The sequence below is a fragment of the Trichosurus vulpecula genome, chromosome 1 (genome assembly GCF_011100635.1).
Source record: "Trichosurus vulpecula isolate mTriVul1 chromosome 1, mTriVul1.pri, whole genome shotgun sequence".
NCBI classification, from domain to species: Eukaryota; Metazoa; Chordata; class Mammalia; order Diprotodontia; family Phalangeridae; genus Trichosurus; species Trichosurus vulpecula.
Window position 1 is genome coordinate 251,697,110 of NC_050573.1, and position 27,043 is coordinate 251,724,152.

The 27,043-nt window shown below is 37.0% G+C and overlaps 1 pseudogene; it reads left to right on the forward strand.

Moving 5' to 3' along the window:
- Positions 1–12,807: 12,807 nt before the first annotated feature.
- LOC118836524 lies at positions 12,808–25,297 on the forward strand (annotated as a pseudogene).
- Positions 25,298–27,043: the final 1,746 nt, after the last annotated feature.

Genomic DNA, 27,043 nt, shown 5'->3' on the forward strand with positions numbered 1-27,043 from the left:
CCCCAACCAAAAAAAAAAACAAATAAACATGATGAATGTTGAAGAGACTGTGGGATTGCAGGCACAGTGCTGCAGTCTTGGTGTAACTAAAAATATGGTCACAATCATTCTGGGAAGCAACTTGGAATTATATGTAAAAAGTTATGTCCTTTAACCTAAGCATACCATTGCTAGACCTATACCAAAAAGAGATTTTTTTTTAAAAAGGAGAAATAGTCTATATGCTTAAAAAGGCATGTATATACATATATATATATATATATATATACACTTATACATACATTTTTCTATGAATGTTTAAATATGATTATGGATCAATTATGTATTATATCATGCATATGATAAATATGTGTATATGTATTCATGTATGCATTCATAGAAATTCTTTCTGATAAAAATTGGAAACTAAGGGGTTACCCAATAATTGAGAAATGGCTGAAAAATTGTGGTATAGGAATGTTATATAGTACTATTATGCCATAAGAAATGAGGAAACATTATTTCAAAAAGACATGGAAAACTATATGAATTGATTAAGAAAGAAGTAAGTAGATATGAGAGAATAACTTATAACATTAATATTATAAAATCAATAACTTTGAGTATATAAATGGATAAAATATGACATGAGCAGAATCAGAACAATTTATACCAAAAGAATAATGTAAAAATAAACAACTTTGAAATCTGTAAAAACTGTATTCAATGACAATTCATGATCACAGTGTAAAGATGATGAAACATGCTCTCTGCTAAAAAGAGGCGATGGATTTAGAATGCAGAATATGATATCTAGATTTACACTAATCTACATCTATCTATATTTGTATATAGCCTTTAAGGAAGATTATTTTGCTCACAATATATATTAAATATTAGAACAATTTCTTTTCTTTTCCAATAAGGTGGAATGTAAGAGAAAAAGAAAATAGATTCCAGTTATTCTGTTTAATAGAAAGGTGTGGACACACTATAGATGTTTAATTAATTTTACTTAACCATTTTACTTTATTACAAGAGAACTCAAAAAGTGGGAGTCATCTGTAAATGTGAGATGGAAATAAAATTCAGTAATAAAATTTTTAAAAATAATAATATTAAGTCATAATCCTCTTGGATATATGTACATGTGTGTATATATATATATATATATATATATATATATATATATATGTATGTATGTATGTATGTACATATATATACACATATACAATTATTTAATTACTTATTATGTTTTAGTGAATGCAAAGATGTTTTTGTGGTATACTCAAAATCAGGAAGAAATAAATTTAAATCCTTCCTTAGACATTTACTAGTTTTGTGACATTGAGAAAGTCACTCATCTGCTTCAGTTTCCTCATTTGTAAATTGGGGACAGTAATGGCATTTAATTTGGAGTTGTGAGACTCAAAAAACATATTTAAAACTTTTTTAAAATTATAATACAATATTAATGTTAATTATTATTGAAATTAGAAAAATTATTTGTTTCACTTTTATCTCTATTTAAAATTTTTACCTTTGTATATATTTTGTAATGTTTTTAACATATTAATACTGTAGGAATAGGAACTAGACCTGTTTTTTCTTTGGTATAAGGAACTCCTTGTGAGAAACTTAGGTTTGGGAAGGGGTAGAATGGAGACCTCGGCTTTACAGGAAAACTGGTATTATGGCTACCTATCCTCTAGTTTCCCTATTAGGACCTCATTTAATTAAAGATGCCTGCATTTCACAAGCTTCTTTCAATTTCATAAGGCTCACATTTCACAAGGAGAATGAGAACTTGTAGACTGTTGGACAGATAATGGCTTTGCCTTAATGAGAGGCATTAATGTACTTCTTACTATTTTTTGGTCTACAATGTCTCCTTTTTTCTCAAGGCATCAATGTCTGTGAGTCATAAAGGGAGCAGATCAGTAACAAGGCTTACTTTACAATGTGTTGCTGTAGAGAAAATCCTGCCTTTCAGAAGGCTAAAAAGTTCATGGGTCCATATGCTAACCCCCAAAGCAAAAATCAACACCTCACATTTCTTGAAATTGACAGTCAAGATTCAAGGTCTTTAGTGGAAAAAAACACTAAGTGGAAAAATAATATTCATATACATATATCTCTATACAGATAGATATATGTATATGTGTATATGTTATATGTTATATGGTATATGTTATACACATATAGATACACACACAAAGACAGAGACACATGCACATGTATCAGTTTGATTTTTAGCTTTTAAAATGGTAATTAAGCATGCTTGCTAAAATATTTTCACTGTTTTAGCTAGTCTTGGCTTTTGAGAATTTATTACCTTTTGTTTTTATTTCTTGGAATTTTTACTATTTTTGTGCTGCCATTGCCCTTTATATTTTAGCTGGCTTTTAGATATAGCTTTTATGTGTCTAGTTACTATTTAATATTTAAAGACCTTATATACTTGAAAGACAGATTAAAACTAAAATAATATTACTTTTAAAAAGAATATAATTCCCTCTGTTGTTAAACTAATTTCTTTTTCCTCTACTAACTCATAAAAGCACAGGATGATGGATCTGTAGCTGGAAGGGCTTCAAAGTTCATTTAGTTTACTCCTTCATTTTATACTTGAGATACCTGAGGCCCAAAGAAGTTCAGTGAGTTTCCCAGGGTTACATCATTAGAAAGTCATAGAATGAGACTTTTAACCCTATTCTTAATTCCAGTTCTAGCTATCATACCGCTGTTTCATGCTGCCTCTTCAAGATACTGAAAATGAGAAAAAAAATCAAGGAATCCATCAGCTTAAGTTCTTGTCATCTATCTCATTTCTCCTAGAATGGGTTAGGTAACAAGAAGAATATGTATTCTTATGATATTTTTGCTATATTTTACCTTTTTCTGAACAAATGTCCTATTACATGCTGATTCCTGAACTCCTGTCACACACCCCAAATCTACTGGTATATAGTGTTCCAAGTTAGAACCATCAGTATATAGTCATTTTCCTGTTTGCAAACACAAGTCTGATATTCTGCCCATTGTTTTGTATCATACAAAACTCTGTGACATAGATAACTCTATATAGAATTTTATTAACTAAATCGTGGAGTAAGATGTTAAACTTGGAGAACATGTGTCAAAAGGAGGTCCTGAATAAAATTTAACAAAATATTCCTTCACTATTGCTAGCAAAGATCTTGGAGCACTCTTGATTTCAGATGGCATTATACTCACTTGATCAAGCCCTGAAATGCTCACAATAAGATCTATACATCATAAAAGAAGAAGAAGCTCTACCCATCAACACACACACACATACACACAAACACACACACACATACACACACAAACACACACAAACATGAAAATGTGACCTGTACAGCTGGATAGGCAGTCTTCCTGCTTAGTCCTTTGAAATGCATATCAAGGGCAAGGAAACAAGGGAGGAAGAAAACAACTATTTTAGTGTATAAGATTGCCAGGCACTATAGTAAGCACTGGGCATATACATAGAAACAAAATGAAACAGGGCTTATCTTCAAAGGAGCTGAAAAACAGGATAATGGGGGAGAGGGGAGAGAGAGAAGGAAGGATGAAGATACCAGTGGATATGGCATAGTTTTGGAGTCTCAAAGCCAGGAACAGTACTGGGAGGGGAATAAAGCATGGTCCCCTCCACAAAATTGCTTCTCCAGGATGAATAGATCCATGGAAAAAGGGGGTGGGCTTTTCAAAGAGATGTCCTATGTTGTGAAGGCCACAAGAATGGTTGGATGTTCGAAGTCAAGAATACCTTAGACTTCATTTGTTCATCACAAAAAATCCTTTATTCGTTACTGTTATATTATGCTTGTACCAACAAGGCAAGTGTCATTTTCCTCATGCCACAGATGCAGAAAAAGTTTAATTAAACTAAGGGACTTTTTGAAGGTAACACAATAGGTAACAGAACTAAGACTAATGAATTTCTTTTTTTGAGGATTTTTTTTTGTTTTTTTGGCAGGGCAATTGGAGTTAAGTGACTTGCCCAAGGTCACACAACTAGTACATGTGTCAAGTGTCTGAGGCCAGATTTGAACTCAGGTCCTCCTGACTCCAGGGCCAGTGCTCTACTCACTGCACCACCTCAACTAACGAATTTCTACTTAATCTTACTCCAGTGTAATTCCCACCATATAATATTGCCTCCTAGCAAAGAAATTCATATACAACTACGTCCCCCTTTTTAAAATTGTATTCTGTGTTTTTCTCCTTTTTCAGTTCATTCGTTTACTGACAGAACACTTATTAACCTCAAGAAATCTAGTATTTAAAAGATACAATATAACCAATGTTCAAACTATTCATTCACCTAGATTATCTACATTCTATCTGTACATTTAATTATATCATTAAAAATCAAAGTAATTGAGTGATAACACAGATGACAAATCTTAATTTCCTACTAGGTACAAGGTACCATGTTTGATGTGAGAAATATAAAGAAAAATAAGAAAAGATTCCTGCCCTCAGGGAACTTTCATTCTCAGCTATTCATAGACACGTGTACTAAATTACAATGGACTATCATGTCTTCTTCCTTTATAGAAAATCTACAAGGTTGCATCTAGTTGAATGGCATTTATATCATTTACCAAATTGGAATTTAAGATGCTGTTCACAATCCTTCTCAATGTTCTTTCTAAGTGGATCTACTAGATAGGTTACTTTTTGAGTTTAGTTCCAAGAAAATAAAAGGGAAGATATCTGCAAAAAAATCCTTATGCTTTCTGTTGTCAGAAAACAAAAACTATACAACTCAATCTACTTCATGTCAAAATGCCTTCTCTTTGCTTTAGACAGTCTTAACTCTGTCCTTAGACTTCTATTCTCTAAAACTGCTGGGATTACTTATCTTGAAAAGCTCCTGTGCTTCACCTAACCCTCGGCCCCAAAGTCTGCCTAAGTGATTACGACAGAGAACAATTGGCATAGGGAATGAGGTTTTAAGGACCATATTACCTTACTTTCCTAAACAGTTATAACCAATGCAATTCTCTAGCCAAGGAAATTAGTAATCATCTTTTTGGGGGGAGGGCACATGTCAAACTTGTCATTTAAATCAAAAGTTATGTGCTTATTCTAACCTTAAATATAGCTCTCCACAATTCATCATTTTTATCCTGTGAATACATTCTTTCTATAATAAAGTGCAGCAGTTTGAAGATTGCACTTGGCAAATTTCCATGAACAAAATTAGCTTTTCCTACATGCTCTAAATAGTAACTATTTTTAATAGAAATTAGTTTTGAAATTTTGTGTCAGACTCTCCTAAGACAAACATTCTGTTAAATGTTTTGGAATCTCTGTTCCCTTTCAGTGTCAGTAACAATAACGCCATTTGGTCCACTGAAAGGCACAATTAAATTTCAATCATTTATGTGAACTGTACTTAGAAGAGGCACACTGGTTTTTTCCAATAGGGAGAAACTAATTTTATTCTCATCAACTGTTTGAAAAGCTGCAAAGGGACCCATTTAGCCCTGAATCCTAAAAAGAATTTTCATTTGGTAAGACTGGGTGGAACACTTGAAATGAAATCCAAATACACTTGAATGTATCAGGCAAATAAGTGTAAAGCCTCATGATGAGGGTAGCAAGATAATAAAGAGTGCCTAGATGATTTTGATCCCATTGAGCATAACTGACCTGCTGACTGCAGAGTTGCCTGGCAGAAATACTTTACATCTTAATTTTGGATGTGACTTGTTCATCATGATGAAGAATAATTGGAAATATTGATGATCCTTCAGAACAATATGCAGCAAATGTTAGGAAAGAGGCCTGGGCTCTTTCCAGAATAGAAAAGAATTCCAATGTCTCCTGTCACAGTATCATCAAGATGGTGAATGTGATGACAAAATAGGATATATGAGAAAATCCTACATTGTATGTTCAAGACATGCAGAATTGCATTTATTTATGTCTAAAAACTGGATTCTCTTCTCAGATGACATTTTTAAAAGATTTCACAGACTGCTTAGTGTTTTCAGTGATAATACCATGCATTTCTGTAGCAATGTACACATAATTCATTTTACCATAATTCTGTGAGGTTAACTGTTCCCATTTTACAGATGACAAAATTGTACTTTATAGTAGGCACTCATATATTCCCTAAGTTTCATCTAGGTACCACCTGTAGCCATAATTAGATAGAAGAAAAAGGACAGCTTCATAAAATGATGAAGCATTAGAACTGAAGTAAACTTTAAACATTATCTTAACTAACCCCTTGTCCAAAGTCACATGGTTATTGGTAGAACAAAAATAAGAACCTACTTCCTGATTCCCAGTCCAGTATACTACTATGACAGCACACTGTTTTTCATGACATTGAAGGGGAAAGTTCTGTGATCTAGGTAAAAACAATTGAGATCCAAGGAAAGACTGAAGATGGTACAAGCAATATCTGGAATGTTTTGTTAGAGCTAAAATGGTCTGTAGAGAACATCTCATTCACCCATCTTATTTTAAAGAATAGGAAACTGAGGCCCCAAAAGGTAAAGTTACTGGCTTTATTGGTCACAAATCTGATAAGCAGCATCTGCTAACTTGAATTGGAATTCATGTCTCTTGATTAATATGTTCATTTTGCTTCACCATTACGTTTATTAAATTTTCATGGTAACAAACAGTCAAAATTCAATACAATTCAGTGAAGCAAGCATTCTTAATAAATCCCAGCTCCATGTAAGGAACTGATCTAGACGCTGGGGAGACAGAGACAAAAGCCCTCAAGAATCTTGGTTTCTACTGGAGGGATGCAATCATATACATGAAACAAAAAGCAAAAATAAAATTGAGGAGGAAGAGAAAGCCATCTGCTAAAGACAGACCAAAAGGTCATGGAAGAATTCATAAGGGAGATAGCATTTAAGTTGTGCTTTGAAGGATAACATGGAATCTGAGAGACAGAAATGGATGGAGAGCATTCTAGTCCAAAGAAAAGGGAAGGAAGTCTTGTATGAATTCAGAGTTTGGAGATTGAGTGTTGAATTCACTGAACAGTTTAGTAGTCTGGCTTGACTGGATTTTAGGGTTGTTAGGTGATGGGAGAAGGATAGGTGATATGAAGTAAGACCAGAAAGGGAGGTGAAGTTAAACAATAAAGAACCTTAAATACCAACCTAAGAGGTTCCAAGTAAAGAAATTTCCTCTATGTGACCCTCTTTCCAGAAAAAGAAACTATACACACACACACACACACACACACGCATGCACAAGATCATATATACTTATGTGTATATATGTATGTACATACATATATATTATATATACATATACATAAGATACAACGTGCAAGTATATGGATTGTTAGGTATTAATATATACATGCCATGTAGATATATACATACACACACATGCACACACACACATATACAAATATATATATGCACACACAGACATTTTATGAGGTTACTTTTACGTTCTTCTCACCCTCTGAACGTAGTCTGAACTTACAAAAAATGAAATCCTGATAGAAAATATAGTTTTATCATCTTTAAAAGGATTTTAGTATTACTCCTCAAGATTATTATGAGGCAATATGTGCAAAAGTACTTTAATTAATTAAAAACTCCTATAGAAGTAAAAGGGTTTTTATTGGACACAGATGTGTATATGTGTGTGTGTGTAGGTGTGTACATGTGTGTGTGTGTGTGTGTGTGTGTGTGTGTGTGTGTAGGATGAATGATACAGACAAGATAGAACAAAAAGAAGTTATGTTTCCTGATCCATAGACCTTTGCTATTACATATATCACACAGCTAAAGTGAGCAAGAGCATTTGCATGCTTAAACAATTCTCAGAATAAATTTAAAGAAAATGAAGATTTTTTTTTACCTTTTCATAATTGTGACTGTATTGTTAGAGCAAATGGGAAGGTACATTTATCTAGAAGTAAGTATAATTGATTATATTCAAAGAATTACAGATTTTTTTCTGCACCATTAGCAACTCCACAAGTATACGCACCATCATCTAGCCGAGGATATTTGAATGCTATGTTTCTCTTTTTACTTCATGTAACAGATATCCATAAAAATTAAAGGTGGTTGGAGGCAGCCAGGTATAAATTGCTGAGAGACAGAATTTGAGTTCTACATGCCATTGACAGGTTGTTTGACCTTTGGGAAATCATGTGCCTTTTTGAGCCTCAGTTTCCTCAGTCATAAAATGTTTTTGCACTTGGTTTTCACACCCCAAAAACCAATTTTTTTGCCCTTGTAGGTAATCTTAATTGTGATGCATAATAATATGATCTCTTTGGGGCCGTGGGCGTATTCATACACACATACACATATATAGACATATACAAATATATATATATATACCTATGCAGTGCTCATACACAAGTGTATATACACATGTATATGTGCATATATACGTATACACAATTATATGTGTGTGTATAATTTTATCAACTATTGGTAAATCCCCTTGAAGACCAACTTCTCTAAAATTAGTTCGGCTGGTTCTCAGACAATGACTTAACCTGTATTCATCCTTCAAGCTTTTCCATTTTGTTAGTTGCTACCAATGGGTGGTGTATTGTACTGGAATTACCTTTGAATTCATAGGATTGCCTCCATGTTTCAATAAGGAATGAATAATAATAATGAGTTATTATTAATACTTAATGAATGATGAAAATCACAATTGTATTATGTACCCCATATGATGATTTGTGGGGAAAAATGAACAAAAGTCAAATAGGATGACAAAGTATGCCTAGATTTTTTATTTTATTTTACTTTTTCTTTTTTTAATTTAATATTTGATATTTTACTTTTCAACACTGATTTCAACAAGATTTTGAGTTACAAATTTTCTTCCCATTTCTACCCTCCCCCCCATTCCAAGATGGCATATATTCTGATTGCCTCATTCTCCAGTCAGCCCTCCCCTCTTTCACTGCACTTCCCTGCCCATCCCCTTTCCCCTTACTTTCCTGTACAGCAGGATAATTTCTATGCCGCATTCCCTATATATCTTGTTTCCCAGCTGCATGAAATAAAAACCCAACTTTTTATATTTTTTAACCATCTGCTCTTAAAACTTTGAGTTTCAAATTTTCTCCCCTCTTCCCTTTCCACACACCCTCCCTTGGGAAGGCAAGCAATTAAACATAGCTCACACATGTATCATTATGCAAAACACTTCCACAATGCTCATGTTGTGAAAGGCTAACTGTATTTCCTTCCATCCTCTTCTGTCCCCCTTTATTCAATTTTTTTCCTTGACCCTGACCCTTTTCAAATGGTTTGCTTTTTATTACCTCCTCCCCCTATCTGCCCTCCCTTCTATCATGCCCCCCTTTTTTCCCCTTCCCTTTACTTTCCTGTGGAGTAAGATACCCAATTGAGTGTGTATATTATTCACTACTCAAGTCAAATACAATGAGAGTAAGATTCACTCATTCCCCCTCACCTGCTCCCTCTTCCCTTCCATCAGAACAGCTTTTTTTGCCACATTCATGTGAGATAATTTACCCCATTCTATCTCTCCCTTTCTCCCTCTCTCAATATATTCCTCTCTCACCTCTTAAATTTATTTCATTTATTAAATATGATCCCTTCATATTCAACTGTACCCTCTGTCTATATTCCCTTCAACTCCCATAAAACTGAGAAAGGTCTCATGAATTACACACATCTTTCCATGTAGGAATGTAAACATAAGGCCCTTACGAATTCTCTGTGTTGTTTATCTTTTCATGCTTCTCTTGTTTCCGGTATTTGAAAGTCAAATTTTTGATTCAGCTCTGGTCTTTTCATTGAGAAAGCTTGAAAATCCTTTATTTTATTGAAAAATCCATATTTTGCCTTGGAGCATTATACTCAGTTTTGCTGAGTAGGTGATTCTTGGTTTTAATCCTAGCTCCTTAGACCTCAGGAATATCATATTCCAAGCCCTTCGATCTCTTAATGTAGAAGCTGCTTAGATCTTGGACTATTCTGATTATGTTTCCACAGTACTCAAATTGTTTCTTTCTGGCTGCTTGCAGTATTTTCTCCTTGACCTGAAAACTCTGCAATTTGGCAACAATATTCCTAGGAGTTTTCCTTTTCGGATCTTTTTCAAGAGGCAATCAGTGGATTCTTTCAATTTCTATTTTACCCTCTGGTTCTAGAATATCAGGGCAGTTGTCCTTCATAATTTCTTGAAAGACGATGTCTAGGCTCTTTTTTTGATCATGGCTTTCAGGTAGTCCAATAATTTTAAAATAGTCTCTCCTGGATCTATTATCCAGTCAGTGGTTTTTTCAATGAGATATTTCACCTTATCTTCCATTTTTTCATTCCTTTGGCTCTCTTTTATAATATCTTGATTTCTCGTAAAGTCACTAGCTTCCACTTGCTCCAAAATAATTTTTAAGGTGGTATTTTCTTCAGTGGTCTTTTGGACCTCCTTTTCCGTTTGGCTAATTTTGCCTTTCAAGGCATTCTTCTCCTCATTGGATTTTTGAAGCTCTTTTGACATTTGGGTGAGTCTATTTTTAAAGTGTTATTTTCTTCAGTAGTTTTTTGGGTCTCTTTTAGCAAGTCATTGTCTTGTTTTTTATTGCTTCCTTGTATCACTCTCATTTCTCATCCCATTTTTTCCTCTACTCCTCTTACTTGCTTTTCCAAATCCTTTTTGAGCTCTTCCATAGTCTGAGCTCAATTCATATTTTTCTTGGAGGCTTTTGATGTAGGCTCTTTGACTTTATTGACTTCTTCTGGCTCTATGTTTTGGTCTTCTTTGTCACCAAAAGAAGGAATCTAGAGTTTGCGTTTGAGCCTGAGTTTGAGTCTGAGTTCGTTTTCACTGCCTGTTCATGTTCCCAGCAAACTACTTTACTCTTGAGCTTTATTGTCAGGATATGACTGCTTGTAGAGTAGAGAGTACTTTGTCCCAAGCTTTAGGGGCTGTGCTGCTGTATTCAGAGCTATTTCTATTCCACCATCAGCATAAGCTCTGTCACCACAGCGCTCTTCTTCCCCCAAGACCTGCCAACCAGGACCGCAATACAGATCCCAGCAGGGCACAGCAAGAGCATCTTCCTTTGTGCCCACAAAATGCTCCTTGTACTCTCTCTCTGATCTGCTGCTAAATCCCTCCCACCGTGTGAGCCAGGTACTCAGGAAGCCACTGAAGCTGGCACTCTGGAGGCAACCTCAGGAGCTTCCTGCTGCTGCTATGGCCACCGCTGCACCACTTCCTTCACCCCCAGAGTTGGCGCCTGGACTGCTCTGAACTAGATCCCGCAGTTTCCCCCAACCTGCTTTTTTAGCTTTTGTGGGTTGAGAAGTCAGGTAACTGCCACAGCTCCCTGTTTCATGGCCCCAAGGCCTGTTCCAGCTGGCTGACTCCAGGTCTGGTCTGTCCCAGTGTGGCCCACACAGGTCGCACCTCAGGACAGACCTTTCCCGGAGACCATCCAGGTTCTCCTAGGCTGGATACCTGTTTCCCTCTGCTGTTTCATGGGTTCTGCAGCTCTAGAATTTGTTCAGAGCCATTTTTTACAGGTGTTTGGAGGGATTTGGGAGACACCTTAAGCAAGTCCCTGCTTTCTAGCTGCCATCTTGGCTCCCCCCTCATATACCTAGATTTTTGACCTGTACCTTTGATATGAATAGTTATGTACTACAGAATTTAAGGGTTAGATATTGGTATGTTGGTATGTATTAGATATGGGTGTTCTGCAAAACGTTTAAAAGTCAGCTCCCCAAAAATGCATGATACTCCTTTAAGTTTAATCTGCTTTTTTTTACATATTTTTCTATCATTTTCATGAGTCTAGACAATCAATAACTCAATAAATCAAGCCCTGTAGCATTTACTCATTTCTGAGGGGCAAATCCTTACACTTATATTTAAAATTTACAACATTCCTCTGGAAGATGGGACCTCAAAGCCCTCTTACTTTATCCCACATCAGAAAAGAATCTTCACTATGATATAACTGAAATGATGTCATGTAACCTCTGCTTCAGATCTCTATTGAGGGAATTTGCTGCCTCCCCATTCCACTTTCAGATAGTGCTAAAGTAGTTGGTGGCACAATGGATAGAATTCTCTACGTAGAGTCAGGAAAATCTGACTTAAAATTCAGCCTTAACTACTTCCTAGCTATGTGATCCTCAGTAAGTCACTTAATCTCTGACTGCCTCAGGATCTTCAATTGCAAAATTCAGTAATATTATACCTCCCTTCCAAGGTGGTTGTGAGGATCAAATGAAACATTTGTAAAAGGCATTTAGCATATTGTCTGGCATATGGCATCATATAAATGTTTATTCTTATCTCCTTCTGCTTTGTAATCATGAGAATCATCTCCACCACCACCCCAGTGGTCATGTCAAATCTAAATTTGCCTAAATCTTCTCCTCTCTAGAATCAGTATGCCCAGTCTCTTCACTGATTCTCATATGATATGAATGCAAGACCACTCACAATCTAATCAATATCCTTCCTAAAGTGTGTTGCTCAGCACTAAAAATAACATAATACTCCAAATGTGATATAATCAGGACAGAATAGAAAAATGAGATCTCTGGCTACATCAAAGCACCTATCCCACAAAATTCTTAAGCATCTAATTAGATGATACCTAGACAGTTCTTTGTGACTATACACTGTTTTTGGCATTTCCCAGCAGTCCTAGTCCAGTTTTAAGCATTAAAACTTTAAGACAGAATGGGTAGAGCTAAGATGGAAGAATAAGGCAGGAATTCACCTGAAGTGTCCTAAATTCACAACCAAACAACTATAAAATAACATGTCAAAATGAATTCTGCAATGGTAGAACCAACAAAAGGACAGGATAAAACAATTATTGAGCCCAAGATAATTCAGAAGATTGGCAGGAAAGGTCTGTCCTACTCAGGTAAAAGAAGAGCACAGCAGATTGTGTTTCTGCAAGATAGCAGCCAGGTCCAAGCACCAGTGTAAGTCCTCAGCAAGAACCTGTGACCCAGGAAAAGGTCAGCAGCAAGGTTGTACATCCCCAATGCAGCAGGCAAGCAGAGAGGCCCCCTGACTGCAGCACAACAGGCTAGTGATGAGGCCCCACAACTCCTATGCAAGAGTAGAACCCAATCTTTTTCATAAAATTAAAAGTTAGTAAATAGGCTGGAAAAAATAAGCAAAAAAAGGAAAAAATTAAATTGGTTTCAGGGCCCAATAGGACTCCTGAGAAAAATTCAAAAGATTTTAAAAATCAAATAAAAAAGGAAGGAGAAAAATTGAGAAAAGAAATTAGTGATGCTAGAGAATCATGTAAAAAAATCAACAGCTTGGTAAAGGAAGTATGAAAAATACTGAAGAAAATGACGCCTTAAAAATAGGCCAGAGAGGCAGATCCAAGATAGCACTTGAAAGCAGGAATTCACTTAAGCTCTCCCCCAAATCCCTCCAAACACCAGTTTGAAATGACTCTAAACAAATTCTAGAGCTACAGAACCCACAAAATAAGAAAGTAAAACAAGTCTCCAGCCCACAACTTCCTGGATGGCCACTGGGAAGAGTCTATTGCACCATGCCAGGAGCAGAGCACAGCCCAGTGTAGGCTATGCCAGGACAGACCAGGCCAGAGTAGATTGGGTAGAGCAGGCCTCAGGGCCCTGAATCACTGAGCTGTGGCAGTGTCCAGACTTCTCAACCCACAAACATCAAAGGGGCAGGTAAGTGGGAAAACTTCTAGATCTGAGTGAGAGAAGTGTGTGGTCTGGCTGCAAACCCAGTATGGCAGAGGTGGCTGCAGTGGAGGCAGCAGCAGCAGCAATAGCAGGAGCAGCAACTGCTGCTTCCTGCTCCAGGCCCATATGGTGGAGGCAATCAAGTGGCTGATCAGAGCAGGAGTGCAGAGATTGCTTTGCTGGTGCTGAGGCAAGATCCTCTTGCTTTGCCCTGCTTGGATCTGATTCAGAGTCCTGGTTTGCAGTTGTTGGGGTGGAGGAAAGTCAGTGTGGCAGAGCTTGTGGTAGCTTTGGAGAGGGAGTACTGCTGATAGTTACACAGAAAAAAGGAGTGCCTGCACTCACACACCAGAACACAGGCCAAGAGAAGAGCATCATACCACCTCAGAATAGATGTAGCTCTGAAAACAGCAGCACAAACCCCCTGAAGATTGGGACAAAGGTCACTCCACTCTGAAGGCAGCCATACCCTGACCAAAAGCTCAAAAGTCAAGTAATTGGCAGGGAAAATGAACAGGCAGGGTAAAAGTATTCAGTCTGTAGAATCTTTCTTTGGTGACAAAGAAGATCAAAATATACAGCCAGAAGAAGTCAACAAAATCAAAGAGCCTACATCAAAAATCTCCAAGAAAAATATGAATTGGTCTCAGGCCATGGAAGAACTCAAAAAGGATTTGGAAAAGCAATTAAGAGAAGTAGGGGAAAATTGGGAAGAGAAATAAGCATGAGGAAAGAAAGTCATGAAAAATAAGTCAATGACTTGCTAAAGGAGACCCAAAAAATACTGGAGAAAATAAAACCTTAAAAAATAGACTAGCCCAAATGGCAAAAGAGATCCAAAAAGTCAATGAGGAGAGGAATGCCTTAAAAAGCAGAACTGGCCAAATGGAAAAGGAGGTCCAAAAGACCATGGAAGAAAATACTGCCTTAAAATTTAGAACGGAGCAAGTGGAAGCTAGTGATTTTATGAGAAATCAAGAAATTATTAAAAAAATAACAAAAGGATGAAAAATGGAAGACAATGTGAAATATCTCATTGGAAAAACCACTGACCTGTAGAATAGATCCAGGAGAGATAATTTAAAAATTATTGGACTACCTGAAAGCCATGATCAAAAAAAAAAGAGCCTAGACATCATTTTTCAAGAAATCATCAAGGAAGGCTGTCCTGATATTCTAGAACCAGAGAGTAAAATAGAAATTGAAAGAATCTGCTGATCACCTCTTGAAAAAGATTCCTAAAAAGAATACTCCTAGAAATATTGTAGTCAAATTCCGGAGATCCCAGGTCAAGGAGAAGATATTGCAAGCAGCCAGAAAGAAATACTTTGATTATTGCGGAAACGCAATCAAGAAACACAAGATCTAGCAACTTCTACATTAAGAGATCACAGGGCTTGGAATATGATAGAGGACTTTCAGGCATTCTCGTTGAAGGGACCAGAGCTGAATAGAAAGACGATATTTGTAGCTCATGTGACCATTCTCAGTAATGGGGTAATTGAAGGGAATACACTTATATATAGACAGACGGCACAGGGTAAGTTGAATAGAAGGGATGGCATCTGAAAAAATAAAATAAGCAATGAGAGAGGAATATATTGGGAGGAGAGGGGGAGAGATAGAATAGAGTAAATTGTTCATATACAGGTGGAAAGAAAAAGCAGTAATCATGGAAGGGAAGAGGGGGCCGGTGAAAGGGAATAAGTGAATCTTGCTCTCATTGGATTTGGCTTAAGGAGGGAATGACATGCACATTCAACTGGGTAACTTACCCTACAGGAAAGTGGGGGTGCAGGGGGATTAGAGGGAAGGGGATGATGGAGGGGAGGTGAGATTGGGGAAGGATGTAGTCAAAAGCAGATGTTTTTGAGGAGGGACAGGGTCAAGGAAGAAAATTGATTAAAGGGGGACAGGATGGGAGGGGGGGAAATATAGATAATCTTTCACAACATGAGCATTATGGAAGTGTTTTGCATAATGATACATGTATGGCCTATGTTGATTTGCTTGCCTTCTCGAGGAGGGTAAGTGGAGAGGGAAGAAGGGAGGGAATTTGGAACTCAAATTTCTAAAAACACGTGTTTTAAAAAAATTGTTTTTACATGCAACTGGGAAATAAAATATGCAGGCAATGGAGTATATAAATCTATCTTGCCCTACAAGAAAGTAAGGAGAAAGCAGGTGGGGTGGGGTATTGGGGTGATAGAAGGGAAGGCAGACTGGGGAAAGGGGCAATCAGAATGTATACCATCTTGGGGTGGGGGAGTGTAGAAATGGGGAGAAAATTTGTAACTCAAAATGTTGTGGAAATCAATGTTGAAAACTAAAAATTAAAATAAAAAAAATAAGCCAAGTGGTGAAAGAGGACAAAAAAGTCCAATGAAGAGCAGAACACCTTAAAATCAGAATTGGACAAATGGAGAAAGAAGTACAAAAGCTCACTGAAGAAAATAATGCCTTAAAAATTAGAAGCGAGCAAGTGGGAGCTGATGACTTTATGAGACATGAAAAACAAAACAAAATCAAAAGAATAGAAAAAGAAGAAAATGTAAAAAAATCTCATTGAAAATCAACAGATTTCGATAATAGATCAAGGAGAGACAATTTAAGAATTATTGGACTACCTGAAAGCTATGATCAAACAAAAAAAAAGAGCCTGGACATCATATGTTAACAAATTATCAAGGAAAACTGCCCAGATATCCTAGAAGTAGAAGGCAAAACAGAAAGTGATGGCATCTACCAATTAACTCCTGAAAGAGATATCAAAATGAAAATATGTAGGAATGTTACAGCCAAGTTTCAGCACTGCCCAGTAAAGGAGAAATTGTTGCAAGTAGCCAGAAAGCAACAATAAAAACATCATGGAGCTACAGTCAGGACTGCATAGGATTTATCTGCTTATACATTCAAGAATCAAAAGACTTAGAATATGATATGCCAAAAGACAAAATAACTAGTATCACAACCAAGAGTCACTTGCCCAGCAAAACTGAATGTGATTCCTCAGTGTACAAAATAAATATTCAGTAAATTGAGAAGACTCTCAATAATTCCTGATGAAAAGACCAGAGCTGAACAGAAAATTTATTTTCTTTCAAATACGTGACTAAAGAGAACCATAAGAAGATAATCAGGAAAAACAAAACCTAAGGGATTCCATAAGCTTAAACTGTTCAGATCCCTACATGGGAAGATTATGCTTGTAACTCTTAAGAAGTTTTTCACCATTATGGCAATTATAAGTTATAAACATAGGCATAGAGGATAAGTATAAGCTGATTGTTATGAGATAATATTTAAAAATAACTAAGTAAAGGGTTAAAAAGTGATCTTGGGGGAATGATTATCACTTGAACCTTACTCTTACAAGAATTGGTTCAAAGAGTGTATAACTTACACAATCAGATATAGAAATCAATTATCTTATAGAGAAGTAGTGGGGGAGTGGGACTGATAGAGGAAGGGTTGATTAGGAGAAGCAAAACAGTGGTGATGAGGGACAGGGTGAAACTGCAGAGAGAGAAAAACAAGGATAAAATAGGCAGTATTTATAATTGTGAATGTAAATGGGATAAACTCAACCATAAAATGGAAATGGATAGTAGGATGGATTAAAAAAGAGAATCCTGGGGCAGCTAGGTGGTACAGGGAGTACAGCACTGGCCCTAGAGTCAGGAGGACCTATGTTCAAATCCAGCTTCAGACAGTTGACACACTTACTAGCTATGGGACCTTGGGCCTCCAAAAAAATCTCAAAACAGAATCCTATAATAAGTTATTTATAAGAAACACACTTGAATCAGAGAGATACATACAGAATAGAGGTAAAGAGCTGAAGCAGATTCTATTTTATGCTTTGTTTGAAATAAAAATAAAGCAGAGATAGTAATCATAATCACAGACAAAGCAAAAGTAAAAATAGATCTAATTAAGGGATTCAAAAAGGAAACTATATCTTGCTAAAGGGTATCATAGAAGATAAAGTAATATCAGTACTGTACATATATGTACCAAATTGCATAGCATCCAAATTTTAAAGGAGCAGTTAAATGAGTTACAGGAAGAAATACTAAAACAATACTAGTGGGGGAATTCAATTTTTCTATCTCAGAACTAGAAAAATCTGACAAAAAAAGAAAGAAATTAAAGATGTGAAAAGAATTTTAGAAAAGTTAGATGAGGGGTCAGGCATTCTGGAAAGATGGCAGAGTAAGTTAGAAATTTCTAGGTTCTCCAGATTCCTCCATAAATATACAAAAAATCACCATGAAATGAAAATAGAGCATCATAAATAAGAGGGTTAAAAGGTTGTCTTTCTAGGATACCTTGAGAGGACTTTAAAGAAGATGCCAGGGGCTGAGGTTTGGTGTGGGTGAAGTATAAACAGGTCTAAATAGACTTCACTAAATGAACAAACAGTGGGCCCTGAGGGAAGCAAACTAGGCCTCAAGAAATTTAACCTCAACTTTCACATCATCCATAGCCTTGAGAAATTTTACCTCAGGAATTTTTATTGCACAGCCTCAAAAACTTTCAACTCACAAATTTGCACTTTGAACTTTCATCTAAGGAACAGCAGACAGCTGAGTGAGGGAAGATTGAAGGACCTCCTGCTGTTTCCAGAAGTCAGTCCTAGTAGTGTAGACCAGAAGTTATTCCCCAGCTGTGATTGTGGATGAGGAAGAGCAATCACAAGGAAAAGGAGTGTAGTACTGGTACCTGAGGGAGCAAGAATATTTTCAAGACAGTGTGGTGAGGCTTAGGGGAGGAATAGAGGAGTCCCCTGAATTTGAACTCCCCAGATAGAATTCAGCAAAAAACAGTTAGAAGGACCTGAGGCATAGGACAACATTATCTACAACTCAAGACTAAAACTTAATAAGAATAATATTAAGCTGCTAAAAATAAAATAAGGCAAAATATTTTTAAATGATTAAGTAAAGGAAAAAGAACCTGACCACTGATAGCTATTTAGGTATAAAAGGACATCTGGATTCATATTCAGAGAAAGATTGTGAGGTTTTGAAAAAAAGCTACTCCTACCCTTAAGAGTAATGTCAAGTGGTCACAAGCCCAAAAACAAATCTTGGAGGAAGTTAAAAAGTAATTCAAAAATCAGATAAGAGAGAACAAGGAAAAATTAGAAATACATCAATTGAAGAAAATTATTATTTTTTCCATTTAGTAGTATTTTATATTTTCCAATTACATGAAAAGATAGTTTCAACTTTCTCTTTTATAAGATTTTGAGTTCCATTTTCTCCCTCCCTCCCCTCACTCCTCCCAAAGATGGCAAGCAATCTGATATAGGGTATACATGTACAAGGATATTAAACATATTTCCACATTAGTCATGTTGAGAAAAAAGAATCAGAACAAAAAGGGAAAACCACAAGAAAGAAAAGAAAGTGAAAAATAGTATACTTAGATCTGCATTCAGACTCCATAGTTCTTTCTCTGCATACGGATAGCATTTTCCATCATGAATCATTTGGAATTGTCTTAGATCATTGTATTGCTGAGAAGAGCTAAGTCTATCATAGTTGATCTTCCCAAAGCCAAAGCAGTAGTTAGGGGAAATTTTATATCTCTAAAGACTTACATCAATAAGACAGAGAAAGAATATATCAATGAATGCAGTAAGCAACCAAAATAAAGTAAAAAAAACAAATTAAAAATCCCTAATCAGATACCAAATTGGAAATCCAAAACATCAAAGGAGAGATTAATAAAATTGAAAGAGATCACACAAGGGGAAAAGGGACCCACATGTGAAAAATATATATTTATAGCAGCTTTTTGTGTGGTAGCAAAGAATTGGAAATCAAGGGGATGCCCATCAATTGGGGAATGGCTAAACAAGTTCTGGTATGTGAATGTAATGGAATATTAATGTGCTGTAAGAAATGGGGAAGATACGGACTTCATAGTAACATGGAAAGAACTACATGATATGATGCTGAGTGATAGGAGAACCAGGAGAATATTGTACACAACCACAGACATATTGATTCTGTGATGACTAACTTTGATAGACTTGGCTCTTCTCAGCAATACAAGGTTCAAAGACAATCCCAAAGGTCTCATGATGGAAAGAACTATCTATATCCAGACAAAGTACTATGGAGTATGAATGCACATTGAAGGAAACTATCTGCTCTCTCTTTTTTTCCTATATATTTTTTTGGTTTTGTTTCTTCTTTCTCATGATTCACTCCATTGATCATGGTTCTTCTTTATGACTCGACTATTGTGTAAATATTTTTAATGCAAAGGTATATGTAGAACATATATCAGATTCCATGGAGGGAAAGAAAATTTGGAACTCAAAAACCTGTGGAACCGAGTGTCGCAACCTAAAAATTACAAAAAAAATTAAAAGTAGAAGATGGCGGCTGGTAAGCACGGACTAGAGTGAGCTCCGTACCCGAGTCCCTCCAAAAACCTATAAAAATGGCTCTCAACCAATTCTAGAACTGCAGAACCCACAGAACAGCAGAGGGAAGCAGGGCTCCAGCCCAGGACAGCCTGGATGGTCTCTGGGTGAGGTCTGTTCCACACGGAGCTGGGAACGGAGTGGAGCAGAGCCCAGCCTGAGCGGCGTGGATGATCCAGACCAGAAGCCGGGCGCAGGGGGCCCTAGCGCCCTGAATATGTGAGCTGCGGCAGTTACCAGACCCCTCGACCCACAAACACCAAAAACTGCGGAGAAGGTTAGTGGGAAAAGCTGCGGGAGTGGAAGGAGTTCGCGGTTCGGCTTCCAGCCCCGGGGGCAGCGGAGGTGGGGCAGCTACAGCTGTTGTTACTTCCGGCTCCAGGCCCACCTGGTGGGAGGAATTAAGTGGCAGATCAGAGCAGGAGTGCAACAGCATGCTGAAGATCTCAGCCCAGCCTGGACTGGGGGTCCTTGGGGAAGGAGTAGTGCAGCTCTGACAGAGCTGGCACCTCCCCCCCAAACGTAGAACATAGAACTCCTTATTCTACAAGCAGTCATACCCCACTGAAAAACTCAAGGGTCAAGTTAGTTGGTTGGGAATATGGCCAGGCAGCGAAAACTCGCCCAGATTCAGTCTCAGACTTTGGATTCTTTCTTTGGTGACAAAGAAGACCAAAACATACAGCCTAAAGAAGACAACAAAGTCATAGAGCCTACAACCAAAGCCTCCAAGAAAAACATGACCTGGCCCCAGGCCATAGAAGAACTCAAAAAGGATTTGGAAAAGCAAGTTACAGAAGTAGAGGAAAAATTGGGAAGAGAAATGAGAAGTATGCGAGAAAACCATGAAAAACAAGTCAATGACTTCCTAAAGGAGACCCAAAAAAATACTGAAAAATACACTGAAGAAAACAACACCTTAAAAAACAGACTAACTCAAATGGCAAAAGAGCTCCAAAAAGCCAATGAGGAGAAGAATGCCTTGAAAGGCAGAATTAGCCAAATGGAAAAGGAGGTCCAAAAGACCACTGAAGAAAATACTACTTTAAAAATTAGATTGGAGCAAGTGGAAGCTAGTGACTTTATGAGAAATCAGGATATTATAAAACAGAACCAGAGGAATGAAAAAATGGAAGACAATGTGAAATATCTCCTTGGAAAAACCACTGACCTGGAAAATAGATCCAGGAGAGATAATTTAAAAATTATTGGACTACCTGAAAGCCATGATCAAAAAAAGAGCCTAGATACCAACTTTCAGGAAATTATCAAGGAGAACTGCCCTGATATTCTAGAGCCACAGGGCAAAATAGAAATTGAAAGAATCCATCGATCGCCTCCTCAAATAGATCCCAAAAAGAAATCTCCTAGGAATATTGTTGCCAAATTCCAGAGCTCCCAGATCAAGGAGAAAATACTGCAAGCAGCCAGAAAGAAACAATTTGAGTATTGTGGAAACCCAATCAGAATAACCCAAGATTTGGCAGCTTCTACATTAAGAGATCGAAGGGCTTGGAATGCGATATTCCGGAGGTCAATGGAGCTAGGATTAAAACCTAGAATCACCTACCCAGCAAAACTGAGTATCATGTTCCAAGGCAAAATATGGAGTTTCAATAAAATAGAGGACTTTCAAGCTTTCTCAGTGAAAAGATCAGAACTGAATAGAAAATTTGACTTTCAAACACAGGAATCAAGAGAAGCATGAAAAGGTAATCAAGAAACGGAAATTGCAAGGGACTTACTAAAGTTGAACTGTTTTGTTTACATTCCTACATGGAAAGATGATGTGTATGATTCATGAGACCTCAGTATTAGGGTAGTTGAAGGGAATATGCATGTATATATATATATATATATATATGTTTATGTATATATATATAAGTGAATGTGTTGTTATGTATATATCTATGTGTATATGTATGTATGTATATGTATATGTATATATATGTATATATGTGGTTTTATGTATGTATATGTATATATATATGTAAAAGAGAGAGAGCAGACACAGGGTGAGTTGAAGATGAAGGGATGATATCTAAAAGAAATAAAATGAAATTAAGGGATGAGAGAGTAACATACTGAGAGAGGGAGATAGGGAGAGATAGAATGGGGTGGATTATCTTGCATAAAGGTGGCAAGAGGAAGCAGTTCTATGGGAGGAGGGGAGAGGGCAGGTGAGGGGGGAATGAGTGAACCTTGCTCTCATCAGATTTGGCCTGAGGGGGAATACCATACATACTCAGTTGGGTATCTTACCCCACAGGAAAGAAGAGGGAGGAAGATAAAAAAAAAATAAAAGGCGGGGGGATGATGCAGGGGAGGGCAGATGGGGATGGAGGTAATCAAAACAAACACTTTGGAAAGGGGACAGGGTCAAGGGAGAAAATTCAATAAAGCGGGATGGGTTGGGAAGGAGCAAAATGTAGTTAGCCTTTCACAACATGAGTATTGTGGAAGGGTTATACATAATAATACATGTGTGGCCTAGGTTGAATTGCTCAACTTCTTAGGGAGGGTGGGTGGGAAGGGAAGAGGGAAGAGAATTTGGAACTCAAAGTTTTAAAATCAGATGTTCAAAAACAAAAAAAGTTTTTGTATGCAACTAAAAAATAAGATACACAGGCAATGGGGCGTAGAAATTTATCTTGCGCTACAAGAAAGGAAGGGAAAAGGGGATGAGAGGGGAGGGGGGTGATAGAGGGGAGGGCTGACTGGGGAACAGGTCAACCAGAATATAAGCCATCTTGGAGTGGGGGGGAGGGTAGAAATGGGGAGAAAATTTGTAATTCAAACTGTTGTGAAAATCAATGCTGAAAACCAAATATGTTAAATAAATAAATTGCATTTAAAAAAAAAATTAAAAGTAACAACATTGAGTTGATTTTATGAAAAGAAATAAACTATTGTTTGATTTGATTTTACAAATGAAAGGAGAAAACCAAATTACCAGTATCAAAAATGAAATCTGTGAATACATCACCAGTGAAGATGTAATCAAAGTAATTATTAGGACATGTTATGCCCACCTATATGTCAATAAATCTAAAATCTATGCAAAATGAATGAATATTTATAAAAATATAAATTGCCCAGACTAACAGAAGAGGAAATAGAATACTTGAATAACCCCATTGCTTTTGGAAACATCCTTTCTTGTAAGGTGGTATGTGATGAAAATGGGTCAAAGGGCTATGGATTTGTACACTTTGAGACACAAGAAGCTGCTGAAAGAGCTATTGAAAAAATGAATGGAATGCTTCTTAATGATCAAAAAGTCATTGTTGGTCCAATTAAATCCTGTAAAGAAAGAGAAGCAGAACTTGGAGCTAGAGCAAAAAAAAGAGTTCACCAATGTTTACATCAAAAATTTTGGTGAAGACATGGATGATGAAAGACTGAAGGAGCTCTTTGGCAAGTTTGGACCTGCTTTAAGTGTAAAAGTAATGACTGATGAAAGTGGAAAATCCAAAGGTTTTGGCTTTGTGAACTTTGAAAGACATGAAGATGCACAAAAAGCTGTAGATGAGATGAATGGAAAAGAACTGAATGAAAAACAAATTTATGTTGGCCGAGCCCAGAAAAAAGTGGAAAGACGGACGGAACTCAAGCGCGAATTTGAACAAATGAAGCAGGATAGGATCACCAGATACCAGGGTGTTAACCTGTATGTGAAAAACCTTGATGATGGTATTGATGATGAGCGTCTGCGAAAAGAGTTCTCGCCGTTTGGTACAATCACAAGTGCAAAGGTGATGATGGAAGGTGGCCGCAGCAAAGGGTTTGGGTTTGTATGTTTCTCTTCGCCAGAGGAAGCCACCAAAGCAGTCACAGAAATGAATGGCAGGATTGTTGCCACTAAGCCATTGTATGTAGCTTTAGCCCAGCGCAAAGAGGAGCGGCAGGCTCACCTCACAAACCAGTATATGCAGAGAATGGCGAGCGTCAGAGCTGTGCCCAACCCTGTAATCAACCCCTATCAGCCTCCTTCAGGTTACTTCATGGCAGCTATTCCTCAGACTCAGAACCGTGCTGCATACTATCCTGCTAGCCAAATTGCTCCACTCAGACCAAGTCCTCGCTGGACTGCTCAGGGTGCCGGACCTCATCCATTCCAGAACATGCCCGGTGCTATCCGCCCAGCAGCTCCTAGGCCACCATTTAGTACAATGAGACCAGCTTCTTCACAGGTTCCACGAGTCATGTCAACACAGCGTGTTGCAAACACATCAACTCAGACAATGGAGTAGCTGCTGCAGCTACTCCTGCTGTCCGCACAGTTCCACAGGATAAGTATGCTGCAGGTGTTCGAAATCCTCAACAGCATCTTAATGCACAACCACAGGTTACCATGCAGCAGCCTGCTGTTCATGTGCAAGGTCAGGAACCTTTAACTGCTTCCATGTTGGCATCTGCCTCTCCTCAAGAGCAAAAGCAGATGTTGGGTGAAAGGCTGTTTCCACTCATCCAGGCCATGCACCCTTCCCTGGCCGGTAAAATCACTGGCATGTCGCTAGAAATTGGTAACTCTGAGCTTCTTCATATGCTTGAGTCTCCCGAGTCTCTTCGCTCCAAGGTTGATGAAGCCGTAGCCGTACCGCAAGCTCACCAAGCTAAAGAAGCTGCCCAGAAAGCAGTTAACAGTGCCACTGGCGTTCCAACTGTTTAAAAGAAAAGATCAGGGACCACGAAATGGAACCTCTGCTTCACCGAAGAAAAACATCTAAACATCGAAAAACTTAAATATTGTGAAAAAAACATTGCAAAATAGAAAATAAATAAAAAAAGGAAAGGAAACTTTGAACCTGATGTACCGAGCAAATGCCAGGTCTAGCAAACTTAATGCTAGTCCTAGATTACTTATTGATTTAAAAACAAAAAACAAGAAAAAACAAAAAAACCCCAAAAAATAGTAAAAAAACACAAAAACAAATTAATGTTTTATAGTCCCCGGGGGAAAAAGAATTTTCAGCACAGTACAAAAATTTAAAGCATTCCTTTCTTTAATTTTGTAATTCTTTACTGTGGAAAAGCTCAGAATATCACCACTGTTTTAGATAACAGAATTGATACCTGAGCAAGGAAACGTAATTTGGATTATAAAATTCTTGCTTTAATAAAAATTCCTTAAACAGTGAAAAAAAAAGAATACTTGAATAACCCCATTTTAGAAAAAAAGAAATTGAATACACTATCAAATAACTCCTTAAGAAAAGAATCACAGGCCAAATATATTCACAAGTAAATTCTAAAAACAAAAAAAACATTTAAAGCACAATTAATCCCAATACAATATGAACTATTTGGGAAAATAGGCAAATAAGGAGTCCTACCAAATTCCTTTTGTATCACAAATATGATCCTGATGACTAAAATAAAAAAAAATAATTAAACAGAGAAAGAAAACTATAGACCAATTTCTCTAATGAATATTGATGCAAAATTTAAAAAAAAAATGCTAGCAAGAATATTACAGCTTACAACACAGGATCATACACTACAATGAGGTGAGATTTACACAAGCCATGCAGGGCTGGTTCAATATTAGGAAATCTATCATCATAATTAACTACATCAATAACAAAATGAACAAAAATCTTATGATTATCTCAATAGATGCAGAAAAAGGTTTTGACACGATACAGCCCCCATTCCCATTAAAAAACACTAGAGAATATAGGAATAAATTGACCTTTCCTTAAAATGATAGCTTGTATTTACCTAAAATCATCAGCAAGTATTGTATGTAATGGGGATAAGCTAGCTGCCTTCCCAATAAATCAGGGGTGAAAAAAGGATGCCCATTTTGAACTCTGTTATTCACTATTGTACTAGAAATGCTAAATTTAGCAATAAGGAAGAAAAAGAAATTGAAGGAATTAAAATGGGCATTGAGGAAATAAAACTATAACTCTTTGCAGATGATATGATGGTATATTTAGATAATCCCAGAGAATCAACTAAAAAAGTACTTGAAATAATTCTCAACTTTAGCAAAGTTATAGGATATGAAATAAACCCACATAAATCATCAGTATTTCTATATATTCCCAACAGAGCTGGGCAGCATGAGATACAAAGAGGATTTTTTTTAAATAGCTGTGGACCTTATAAAAATATTTGGGAGTCTACCTGCCAGGACAAGCCCAGGAACTGCATGAACACAATTACAAAACACTTTTTACAAAAATAAAATCAGATATAAACAATTGGGAAAAAAATTCACCTGCCCATGGGTAGGCCAAGTGGACCTTAGAAAAATAACAATTATACATAAATTAATTTACTTATTCAGTAACAGACCATTCAAACTACCACAAATATTTTATAGGCCTAGAAAAATATCAAAATTCATTGGGAAGAGCAAAAGGTATGAATATCAAGGGAATTACTGAAAACTAAATAAAAAGGAAGGTAGCCTAGCCATACTACATCTCAACCCATATTGTAAAGTGGTAATTATCAAAACTATTTGGTACTGGCTAAGAAATATAGTGGGCGGGGGTGCAGAGCCAAGATGGTGGCTGGAAAACAGGGTCTACCTTAAGCTCTCCCCCAAATCCCTCCAAACACCTGTAAAAATGGCTCTGAATGCCTGGGGCAGCTAGGTGGTGCAGTCAGTAGAGCACTGGCCCTGGAGTCAGGAGGACCTGAGTTCAAATCTGGCCTCAGACACTTGACACAAGTACTAGCTGTGTGACCTTGGGCAAGTCACTTAACCCCAATTGCCCTGCCAAAAAGCAAAAAAAAAAAATGGCTCTGAACAAATTCTAGAGATACAGAACCCATGAAATTGGCTAATATGACAGGAAAGAAAACTGATAAACGTTGGAGGCAACATGAAACCTGTGACACTATTGCATTGTTGGTGGAGTTGTAAACTGATCCAACC